General features: G+C 49.8%; 1 pseudogene; it reads left to right on the forward strand.

Moving 5' to 3' along the window:
• Positions 1–10,935: 10,935 nt before the first annotated feature.
• Positions 10,936–11,655, forward strand: LOC120380804 (annotated as a pseudogene).
• Positions 11,656–12,145: the final 490 nt, after the last annotated feature.

Below are 12,145 nucleotides of genomic sequence, written 5' to 3' on the forward strand. Positions count from 1 at the left end.
AAATCACACCTTCTGCCTGGGAGACTGAACAAAGGAGAGGAGGAGTAGAGGGGACGGGGGAGAAAGCTGCTGGAGGGATTTTTAGTTTTCAGTTTTTGGCTGGGTGGTGCAACGCAGGGAACCCCAAGCTGGGGATCTAAGGTCCCGGAACCCCAAGCTGGGGATCTAAGGTCCCTGAACCCCCAGAAGGACTTGACTGAGGGGTCCTGGTTGTGCCTACAAGCTCTGCTGTAGACTGCATTCCTGTTGTCCAATAAACCTTCCGTTTTACTGGCTGGCTGAGAGTCACCGTGAATCCCGGGAAGAGGGGTGCGGGGCCCTGACTCCCCAACACTCCATGACAACATCTATCAACATCTTTAGGCTCCTAAGTACCTTGTAGATATGTCTCAGTGATTTATGAGTTTAAATCTCATTGAAAGTCAAAGGAATTACTCCTAAATTACTCAGGTTCTTTATCAGGGGGAAGCCGTGTTAGTCTGTATCCACAAAAACAACAAGGAGTCCGGTGGCACCTTAAAGACTAACAGATGTATTTGGGCATAAGCTTTCATGGGTAAAAAACCTCACTTCTTGAGATGCAACTGAAAAAAATGTTGTTTTTTAACCCACGAAAGCTTGTGCCCAAACAAATCTGTTAGTCTTTAAGGTGCCACCAGATTCTGTGTTGTTTTTCAAGTTCTTTAGAAAATCCAACATGGAGAATTCATAACCTTTGTAGAAGTGCTGGTCATCCAATAAATCTCACTGAAACCAAGGGAAGCTGAAGGTGCCCAATGCATTTGGGGCTGCATTTGTAAAGGTATCTAGGTGCCTAGTGGTATTTTCAAAACACAAACAGGTGCCTTTTCCCCATTGAAATCAAAGAGTGTTGGGCACTTTGGTGATTTTGAAGGCACCTTGTCAGGGACTCGAACCCCAACAGCAAAGTTCGTTGTCTGACCGCAGAGAGACAGGCAACACCAGCAAGGTCCGATCAAAAGCTCTTTATTGACAAGTGTACGCATCAATAGAGAGCAGCTCGGCTCCAGAGAGAACCAGCCCCCCTTTACAGCTTAGTATTAGCCTATATAGACAGTTTTATTACGTCATAGATCATTCACTTGAGCAACCCACCCCCCTTTGTCTAACAACTAGAAATTAGACACCTTTTAATATATACGCATGCCTAGTCTCTACAGTATTAAATTGTTAATATCTTAACAAGCGCCAAAAGTTCGGAATGTAAGGGAGTTAAACACACCGAAAACTAAACCAGGGAGTTAGAGTCAGAACTGTGGGATGTTAGTGTTTCTTATCAGTTCTTCAAACACTGTTCCTAACATAACACAGCTGGTACCAACCCCTCACTTATCTCACTCTTTCCCAGGGTTTTGTGAGACAATGCTGCTTCTCAGTATTTTTCCACTCTGGGATTACCCAGAAACCTCTGTTAGCCTGACTTCAGTCAGGTTGGCATAACTGGTTTTGTGCTACATCTTTATTCAGGCCTAACAATCTCACAAGCACCTTAGAAAACTAGCTCTACCTCGCTTTCAGAACTGACTTTGCAAAACATAATTGCCTCCATGTTTCTAAGGAAAAATGAAAGAAGGAAATAATTCTAGTGATAGGTTTAAATAGACCTCCTTTCTATTTGTAAAATAATAAATATTGTCACTCAGCAGGACTGGAAAGGAAAGAAAAAAGAAAAGCAAAGGAAAGAAAAAGGAAAAGACAAGACTGGATAGGAATGGATCAGCTGATTCAGACAATGTGATCTATAACAACAATAACACCTTTTACAGGGCACTTTTCATGATTTGTTATGGTAAAATGTAGCTCTCAAAGTGCTTTACAAAAAGGTAATTGTATAGATGGGGAAAATGAGGGACAGAGCAGTGAACAGTCGGCATTTATAATGGTGTGAAATATATTAAAAAGGTGGTTTTAATTCATAAGGGGGGTCACACTCAGAGGCTTGCTATGTGAAAGGGGTCACCAGTACAAAAGTTTCAGAACCCCTGCTCTAGCGGATGAGAGAGACGGGGCATTGCCAACAGCGGAATCTCAGCAGCCAACCACGTTTCTCCCCCTACATCCCAATCCCTTCCACCAAGGGATGTTAAACACTTCGCTTCCTTGTGCTGCACACTGAAATGTGCATCCAGGGACTCACTGAGACAGCAGTGATGGTGACATGAATGGTGAGATACCGGGTACTCTGGGCCTGGTTTCCAAAAGATGCTCAAAGCCTGCATCTTTGAGTGACATCAGTCACAGCTGGGGCGATTATCCACCTCTGGGAATCCGGCTCGCTGGGACTCGCATTGGGCACCGAACAATTCACACTCCCAAACTCAGACACCGGTGTAGGAAACATTGCCCCAGAGGACCCAATGTCAGAGGTGCTAAGCAGGCACTGCTCTGCCTGAAGTCAGTGAGAGCTGCCGGGGCTCAGCACTTCCAAAATTCATCCCTCCCGCTGCAGTGCGTTATGAGAGGAAGGGTAGGTTTAGGGGAAAGGTGCTGGACTGGGTTAAGGAGATCTAGGTTCAGTTCTGGTCTCTGCTAGACGCTGTCTGAGAAAATGTACATAAGATCGGCCATACTGGGTCAGACCAAAGGTCCATCTAGCCCAGCATCCTGTCTACCGACAGAGGCCAATGCCAGGTGTCCCAGAGGGAGTGAACCTAACAGGTAATGAGCAAGTGATCTCTCTTCTGCCATCCATCGCCACCCTCTGACAAACTGAGGTTAGGGGCACTACTTGGGGTGGGGGAGGGATGGATCAGTGGTTTGGGTGCTGGCCTGCTGAACCCAGGGTTGTGGGTTCAGTCCTTCAGGGGGCCATTTGGGGATTGGTCTTGCTTTGAGCAGAGGGTTGGACTGGATGATCTCTCAAGGTCCCTAATAACCTGATTCCTTACCCATCCTGACTAACAGCCATTAATGGACTTAACCTCCATGAATTTCTCCAGCTCTCATTTAAACCCTGTTATAGTCCAAGCCTTCACAACCTCCTTAGTTAAGTGACCTTTCAATGGGCCACTCAATTTGAATAGTCCCTCCAAGATGTGCTGGCTAACTACCTTGTGGGTGTTACCCCAGGAGCAAACATTTGAAATCCAGATATAGAACCAATACTTATAACTTCAAATTCAAAAATGATACATGCATACAGATAGCATAATCCTAACCAGCAAATCAGAACCTTTTCATAGATGTCTTATATGCCATATTTTCTACAAGATTCATTGCAAATATGTAATAGTAGTTGCAACAATGATCTCTGTAGTCATATTTAATCAGAAAACATTGCAGACACGCATAGACTTCAGCAGGCTTTGGCTCACACCCAGTGACATGAAGTGGGTGTGTGGCTCTCCCACGCACCAGACAGCAATGCCTGGAGAGAGGTCTCCCTGGTAGTGTTTTCACACTGGGTGAAACACGTATGCAAATCCCTGGCCCAGCAGATTCCCCTGAGTCCCAGTTCCAGACCCTGTCCTCTGGACTCCTCAACCCACCTTCTCACAGCCACCTCCTGTCATTACATGTGCGCTGAGCTGATCACAGGGTCTCTCTGGGATGTAAAGGGGACACATGTCCCCAAGGGGACAGCACCATGTACTGAGCGCTCACCCCCATCATCTCTTATACCCACCCTGGGGAAGCCGCATGCAAATTCCAGTCCGGGAGGTTCCTGGTTAAATTCCTGGTTCTAGGAGCCTCAGTCTCTCCCCAGACACTGAACTGCCCGGTCCTACCCCCTGGAGAGTTTCCCTCATTGCATGAAAACAAGAATGAAATCTCTGTTGCTTTTCCTTTCCCTGTTCTCCACCCCTAGCTGTGAGTGATTCTGGGACACATGGGGGAATTAGGGACACACAGAGAGACATTCAGTGGCTAACTTGTTCCTCGCTTTGTTTCCTTTCCCAGGTGTCCTCTCCCAGGTGCGGCTGGTCCAGTCCGGCCCCGGAGTGGCAAGGCCCGGAGAGACCCTCGCACTGACCTGCGCTGTCTCCGGGGTCTCCATCACTGACAGCACTTACTACTGGCAATGGATCCGACAGGCTGTCGGGAAAGGGCTGGAATGGATGGGACTCCTACATCCAAATAGTGGGGGTACAAGTTACACCCCGTCCCTCAAGGGACGAGTCACCCTCTCAGCAGATTCCGCCAAGAACCAGGTCTCCCTGCAGCTCCGCTCACTGACAGCTGCAGACACCGGCACCTATTACTGCGTCCGATACACCATGACACAGAGCAAAGCGGGGCTGGCACAAAAAGGGGAAGCAGGGTGTTTAATATCTGCAGGCTTGGACAGAGCAGATTTATATTGATAAAAGTTGGTAAACCTGAATTTCATCAAACACAGAATCCTGCCCCCCTTCGAAAACATATTTCCATCCACCAGCATTGAAATTTACAAATTCTCAAAGTAAAATCATGCTGAAAACACACAGTTCTGTGCAACTATATAACAATCAAAAATGGTTTCAAATAAACATCAATATTGGCTGTCAAAACTATTTTTTAAAAACCAAATCTGTGAAGCCTAATTATCTCCAAACTCTGCTTATTTACAGGCCAGTAATTTTCACAGGATCCAGGATATTACTTCCAACCCTTACATTTAACGTGGATAAATGTAAAGTAATGAACATTGGGAAAAATAACCCCAACTATATATAAAACATGATGGGGGCTAATTTAGCTACAACAAATAAGGAAAAAGATCTTGGATTCATCATGGATAGTTCTCGGAAGACGTCCATGCAGGGGCGGCTCTAGGTATTTTGCTGCCCCAAGCACGGCAGGCAGGCTGCCTTCAGTAGCTTGCCTGCGGGAGGTCCCCGGTCCTGCGGATTCGGTGGTCCACCTGCGGGAGGTCTGCCAAAGCCGTGGGACCAGTGAACCCTCTGCAGGCATGCCACCAAAGGCAATCTGCCTGCCGCCCTCGCAGCGACTGGCAGAGCGCCCCCTGCAGCTTGCCGCCCCAAGCACGCGTTTGGCGTGCTGGTGCTTGGAGCCGTCCCTGCGTCCACTCAGTTTGAAGTGGCAGTCAAAAAAGCAAACAGGATGTTAGGAATAATTAAAAATGGGAAAGAGAATAAAACAGAGAATATCTTATTGCCCTTATATAAATCCATGGTATGCCCATATCTTGAATACTGTGTAGAGATGTGGTCTCCTCATCTCAAAAAAAGATATACTGGCACTAGAACAGATTCAGAGAAGGGCAACTAAAATGATTAGGGGGTTGGAATGGGTCTCATATGAGGAGAGATTAAAGAAGCTAGGACTTGTGAGCTTGGAAAAGAGGAGATTAAGGGGGGAATATGAATGAGGTATATACAATCATGAGTGATGTGGAGAAAGTAAATAAGGAAAAGTTATTTACTTGTTCCCATAATACAAGAACTAGGGGCCAGTAAATGAAATTAATGGGCTGCAGGTTTAAAACAAATAAAAGGAAGTTCTTCTTCATGCAGCGCACAGTCAACTTGTGGAACTCCTTGCCTGAGGAGGTTGTGAACTTTAGGACTATAACAGCATTTAAAAGAGAACTAGATAAATTCATGGAGGTTAAGTCCATTAATGGCTATTAGCCAGGATGGGTAAGGGATGGTGTCCCTAGCCTCTGTTTGTCAGAGGGTGGAGATGAATGGCAGGAGAGAGGTCACTTGTTTAGGTTCACTCCCTCTGGGGCACCCGGCATTGGCCACTGTCAGTAGACAGGATATTGGGCTGGATGGACCTTTGGTCTGACCCAGTATGGCCGTTCTTATGTTCTTATGTACATATTTCAAAGACAGCCCCTTTGTCAACTCTCTGTAGGTGGAGCTGCTCTGGCTTCTAACCCAGGAGGAGAGTCTCAAAGGGCATGAGGGGCTGGAATTATCAAAGATCTTGAAGCACCAACAATCTGAGTGAAATAGCCACAAACAGAGGAACCGGAAGTAATATTTATTCTCCTAGCACAAAATCCCACCGGCCTTCGAATTGCAGCAACCCACAGCAAGCAGTGCAGGGTCCGAATTGGTGATTCCTGGGTGCTGGGGCCATTTATCCCCAATAAACAAACACTCGAGATGGAACAGTCTTAGGGATTTTCTTGGCTGCCTTTTGGTGAGAATTTAGAGAAGACCCAGAGAGAGGGAAAAATACATTGTATGTGTCAAGATAAAGAGATTGGGGGTGGGTTTTGGTTAGGTTAAAGAATAAAGTAGTATTGGGGTTAGGGGATATGTACAGGTTTCTGGTTAGGGTGAGGGTCAGTATTTGAGTAAAAATTAGGATCCAGATTGGAGCTCGAGAGAGAGGACAAAGTTAGGATTAGGGGTAAAGTTAGAAATAAATGTAGGATTAGGTTAGGGCTATGCTTAAGGTTATGGATATTGTTAGCAGAAGGTTTTGGACAGCAGATGTAAAGTGATTCTTTGTCTTGATAGGAAGAAATTTGACAATACGGAATCAAAATAAGCGGAACTCTGATGTCCTTAGGACTAATTTTTTAACATTATTTAATTGCCTAACTCCCACTGAAATCAAGGGGAGGTAGGAGCTTCAATACCTTTAAGAATCCTCTGGCCCATTCAAATTTAGAAACCACATTGCCCATGTTCCCATGTCTCCCACCAGCTTCCTCAGCCATACAGGATGTTCCCTGGTGCTCACAGCAACACACAAATAGAAATTCTCTTCAGATAAATGAGATTGGGGTGAACTCAAGACATTTTAGGACACTTTCCATGGGTCAGTTGGTACAAAGACTTCCTCAGAATTTAAATGCGGAATTAGGAGCATGGTTAAGGTTAAATTAAAGAATAATTTAGGGTTTGGATTGGGATTAGGGGATAAATCTAGGTTTATGGTTAGGGTGACGGTCCAGAATTCTCTGTTTTTCTCAGAAATATCCGGAACCTAATTGTACCGGGCATAGCTTGGAGTCACCGGATACTTTACAGGTCAGTGTAAGGTACTGTCTGGGCTTCAGCACTGACACATCCCTATGCACAGAGCAAGTCACTCCCTCCAGCAGGCCCCGCTGTCTCTCTCACACACACAGGTGTCTCTGCTACAGGAAAAGCAGCGGACACCAAGGTGATGCATTTCCCCCCAGAGTGTGCTCTAGTCTAGACTGTCCCTGGGTTAATGCCGCCATGGCCTTTATTCTGACAGAGCCCAGAGGATGCATCTACCCTCCGTGCCCAGCTCTCTCCCCTTTCCCTGCGGTGGTTTCTCACACTCTGGTGCCTGGAACCAGCTCCCTGCAGCGGCAGTTCCTTCCCCATCAGATACTCCCAGAAGAGTCTCACGTCTCTGGACGTCGCCTCTCTCTTGTTTCTATTGTTCAGCTCTGCCCGGGGCATTCGGCACCAGGCGCGGCTGGATTTTAAACCCCCAGTGTAGAGACCTGATCCACAGCCCCTTGCTTCCCTTTGAAGAACTCCAGTGAAGGTGAATTGACTTTGGGTCACGAGGGGATGCGTGACTCCGCTTCCCACCAGAGAGCGCTCCCTCCCTAGAGGGTCCCTCCCTTTATACCCGCTGAGTGAACCCTGCATGCAAATCCCTGCCCAGGGGGGTTCCTGTTAGATACAAACCCCTGGTTCTAGGAGCCTCAGTCTCTGCCCAGACACAGAACTGCCCGGTCCTGCCCCTGTGGAGTTTCCCTCACTGCGTGAACACGAGAATGAAATCTCTGCTGCTTTTCCTTTCGCTGTTATCGGACCCCAGCTGTGAGTGTCTATGGGGCAGTGGGGAACTAACGGACTGAGCCGCAGACTCCTCTGGTGGATAATATCTCCGCTGCTTTCAGATGTTCTTTCTCAGGTGCAGCTGGTTGAGTCCAGCCCGGGAGCAGTGAAACCTGGCGTGACCCTCAGTAAGTGAGCCCGTACATTGCATGTACTGATTTTATTTGCCTAGCCCCTGCTCTGCTGGAGAGACACCCATTGACTGTGTCAGAGTTTGGATCGCACCCCAACATGAAGGGGGGGTGGCTCTCCTGCCCATCAGGGAGCACTCCCTGGACAGAGCTCTCCTGAGTAGTTTTCCCCACTGGGTGAATCCCACATACAAATCCCTGGCCCAGCAGCTTCTCCTGAGTCCCAGTCCACGGCCCTGTCTACAGGATCCTCCAACCCGCCCGTATCACATCCACCTCCTGTCACTACGTGTGGGCTGAGCTGAAAGAACTACCCCTCTGTGGTGCAAAGAGACACCTGTCCCCAAGGCAGGGGCGGCTCTAGAAATTAGGCTGCCCCAGGCAGCGCGGTGCGCTGCGCCGCCCTTCCTCGGTCCCGCGGCGGGTCCCCTCTTCCCGCGGCTCCGGTTGAGCTCCCGCGGCAGGTCCACCGGAGCCCCGGGAGGAGCGGACCTCCCGCGGGCACGGCTGCTGACGGTTCTCGGGTCCGGCGGCTCCGCTTGAGCTGCCGCAGTCATGCCTGCGGGAGGTCCAGCCGAGCCGCGGGACGAGCCCCCCTCCGCAGTCATGCCTGCGGCAGGTCCGGTGGTCCGCGGCTCCGGTGGACCTCCCGCAGGCATGACTGCGGCAGGTCCGCCGGCCCAGCCTGCCGCCACCTAGATTTGGCCGCCCTAGGCAACACCTTGTTTTGCTGGTGCCTAGAGCCGCCCCTGCTTGGGATTAACCCCGCTCCCGGTGCGTTTCAGCGGCTGGATTCTCTGCGCTGCTTCGCTTCCGGACTCGTCTGGGTCAGAACAACCTGCCCCCGGCCCCGTGGGGACGGAGAGGGAAGCGGTGACAACAAACATCCCACATCAGCTGACAGGAGACCAGACCCACCCGCACACACCGGAGAGTCCGACAAGCAGGAGGCAGGTCTGGGCTCCCGACCCCACAGCAACGGGACTGGGGGGGAGGGTCTGGTGTGGCAGGTCTGGGGGGACCCAGCCCATAGTGGGTGTTGGGTCTCAGTCTGAGTAGCTGGGTCTGGAAGGGGGCTCCGGCTCCCAGCTTTGTCTCTTGCAGACGGAGCGGGGACAGGCTGCCTGTGGATAGATGGGGACAGACCCACGGGGACAGCGCGGGGCATGGAAATCCTCTGCTCGCCGGAAGAGGGGCTCTGGCACTGAAAGTGGGGGGGGAGTTGTGGTTACTGCGGTTAAAGGGGCATTTAATAAACACTGCTCCGCCCTCAAACCACCCACCGTGTTGTAGCAGGGGCGGCTCTAGAAATCCGGCTGCCCCAAGCAGCGCGGTGCACTGCGCCGCCCTTCCCCGGTCCCGCGGCGGGTCCCCTCTTCCCGCGGCTCCGGTTGAGCTCCCGCCGGCATGCCTGCGGACAAGCGGACCTGCCGCAGTCATTTCTGCGGGAGCTCAACCGGAGCCAGTCATGCCTGCGGCAGGTCCGCTCGTCCCGCGCTCCGGTGGACCTGCCGCAGGCATGTCGGCGGGAGCTCCACCTTAGCCAAATGCCGCCCCCCCGGAAACGGCCGCCCCAAGCGCCTGCTTGGCGCGCTGGTGCCTAGAGCCGCCCCTGCCCACAATAATATAGTAGTCTATAGTATTGCAACTTTTTATGAAAGGGGCCCCCAAAATTGCTTTGCCCCAGACCCCCTGAATCCTCTGGGCAGCCCTGAGCATAATGAGTTTTAATGATGTGCTTCAACACGCTGGTGGGAATATTTCCAAATGCATCACCAGCTCTTGTCCAGATCAAGGAAATATTACAGGTCTTCCAGAGGCTTTGCAGACAAACACACAAACAAAGCCCTGCCTCGCTGGACAGGAAAGAGAGATTGAGAAAGAGACAGGAAGGGACTGAATGAAAAATCGAGGTTGATCTGTAAAGTTTTCAGGAGCATTTACTTGAATCGAGTTGATGATGATGATATTCTGATCAGATGCTGTATGAACACCACGTAAACAAACACAACGAAATTTCACACGGAAAGTGAGGAAGAGGACCAGGGATCTCTAAGTGTCTCAGAATGACAGCAGTGTGACTAACCAAAACGCTTGTTCTGTTGCTGGGGTTAGAGCAAAATGACAATGATACGTAACAATAAGTCAGATGGCAACAAGGATCGGAAATGTAAGCTCCAAAAATCCCTTTTTGCAAAGAGTTGCCAAAAATAAACATTAACTGGGCAGATATTATCCAGAATGTGAGTCTGTGTCATTTCTTCAAAGGGGTCCTTCTAGAGAACACATGGGATATGATATCAAACGGAAGGGGAGAGGGGGTATTCTCAGACAATTACTGTCTTCTGAAGGCAGCAGATATAACTTCACTACATCATGTGATCCAGAGAACGTTCATGTCAGCCGAAAGTCTCCCAATTAATTTAACTGATTTGAATAAAGCCCTTAGTAACTAGAAATGTATCCGGGACTGTACACACATGTAATGCTTTTACCGGCAATATAATAAATCTCTACCGAACACAGGATAAAATGGCAGAGGTAGTGTAAGGGAGCTGAACGCCCAATCCTACTGAATTATGATAACATTTTTGTTCCTAACTCTCTTGGTCTCTTTTCCAAAGCAAAACCACAAAACAAGAGTTATAATTTCTCTTCTCCGAATTTCTTTATTCCTAAGAAGGTGCTGTCCTGTACTGATATATTCATGAGAATGTCAAAGACCGTCAAGAGTGTAAAACAACAAAATCCAATCAATGTACATTGAGTTTGGGCTTCCAAATACCTTGGGCTGTTTTGAAAGTTTCACATACGCCCCCACTGAGCTGAACTCACTGTCTCAGGGGGTAGGACGCGTTCCAGGGAGAGAGCCCCATGTGTAGACAGAGCTCACACCCTGTCATCTCCTATATCGACGTTGGGAAACTCACATGCAAATCTCTGCCCCGCAGGGTTCCCGTTTAAATACAAGCCCCTGATTGGAGGAGCCACAGACTCCATCCAGAGACACAGAACTGCCCGGGCCTGGCTGCTGGGAACCGTTTGCATCTTCACTTAATATGAATCTGCTGCTGATTTTCCTGTTCATGCTGGAGGGCCCTTCAGGTACGTGTCTATTGGGGAGCAGGAGGGTTCCTTGCTGCAGTGACTGCAGAAGAGGAGCCTAAGGGAATCAGGTGCCTGGATGCCAATGGAATTCAGTGGCAGTTGGGTTCCCCACTCCCCCAGGAGCTCTCGCAGGATGCTTTATTTCCCCACTCCCGGGGCATAGGGGCCTGGCTCACTGGTTCATTTCTGTGTTTCCTTCCCAGGTGTCCTCTCCCAAGTGCAGCTGCGGGAAACAGGCCCGGGAGCGGTGAAACCCGGGGAGTCCCTGACACTCACTTGTACCATCTCCGGAGACTCGGTTTCTAGCGACAGCGCGGCCTGGCACTGGGTCCGGCAGCCTGTGGGAAAAGGGCTGGAATGGATGGGACGCACATGGTATAGGTCTGGCCGGTGGAACACTGAGTACCCCAGCTCTGTGCAGAGCCGAGTGACCTTCACACAAGACACCGCCAAGAACCAGTTCTCCCTGCAGCTGCGCGCACTGACAGCTGCAGACACCAGCACCTATTACTGTGCCAGGCAGCCACACACACAGTGACACAGAGCAAAGCAGGGACTGGTACAAAAAGGGGAAGCGGATTCTGACCAGCGCAGAGAGACAATTTGAACAGAAAGAATGTGATCGTCCTCCCTCCCTCCCAGACTCAGGAGGAGAATTTTGGGGGAAATGATCAAACCCTGAGGAACAGAGATCAGGATTTAACTGTAACGTATCCGGTCCCAAATCCAACTGGTCCAGTCCGGGCCCTGCGTGGTGAAGCCCGGAGAGCCCCTTTCGCTGACCTGCACCGTGTCTGGTTACTCCATTTCTTCTGGTGTTAACTGGGCTTGGACCCGGCAGGCTCCTGGGAAAGGCTTGGAATGTACGGGGCATGTATATGCAGCTAGTGCCGAGTCACCATCTCTGCGGACACCGCCAAGAACCAGGTCTCCCTGAAGAAGCTCCGCGCGCTGACAGCTGCAGACACCGGCACCTATTACTGCGTCAGGGACACAGTGACGCAGAGCGAGGCAGGACCTGTACCAAAATGGGAAGCGGTTTCTACACACATTCAGGGCATTTAACGCTCCCATTTTCTTCTAAGAGGGACACAGACAGCAATAGAGAAGCAGAGAGAATCTCTAAGAGTCAAGATTTCAAAAAAATTCATGCAAGGAAAC

This window comes from Mauremys reevesii, linkage group 13 (genome assembly GCF_016161935.1).
Source record: "Mauremys reevesii isolate NIE-2019 linkage group 13, ASM1616193v1, whole genome shotgun sequence".
Taxonomy (NCBI): domain Eukaryota; kingdom Metazoa; phylum Chordata; order Testudines; family Geoemydidae; genus Mauremys; species Mauremys reevesii.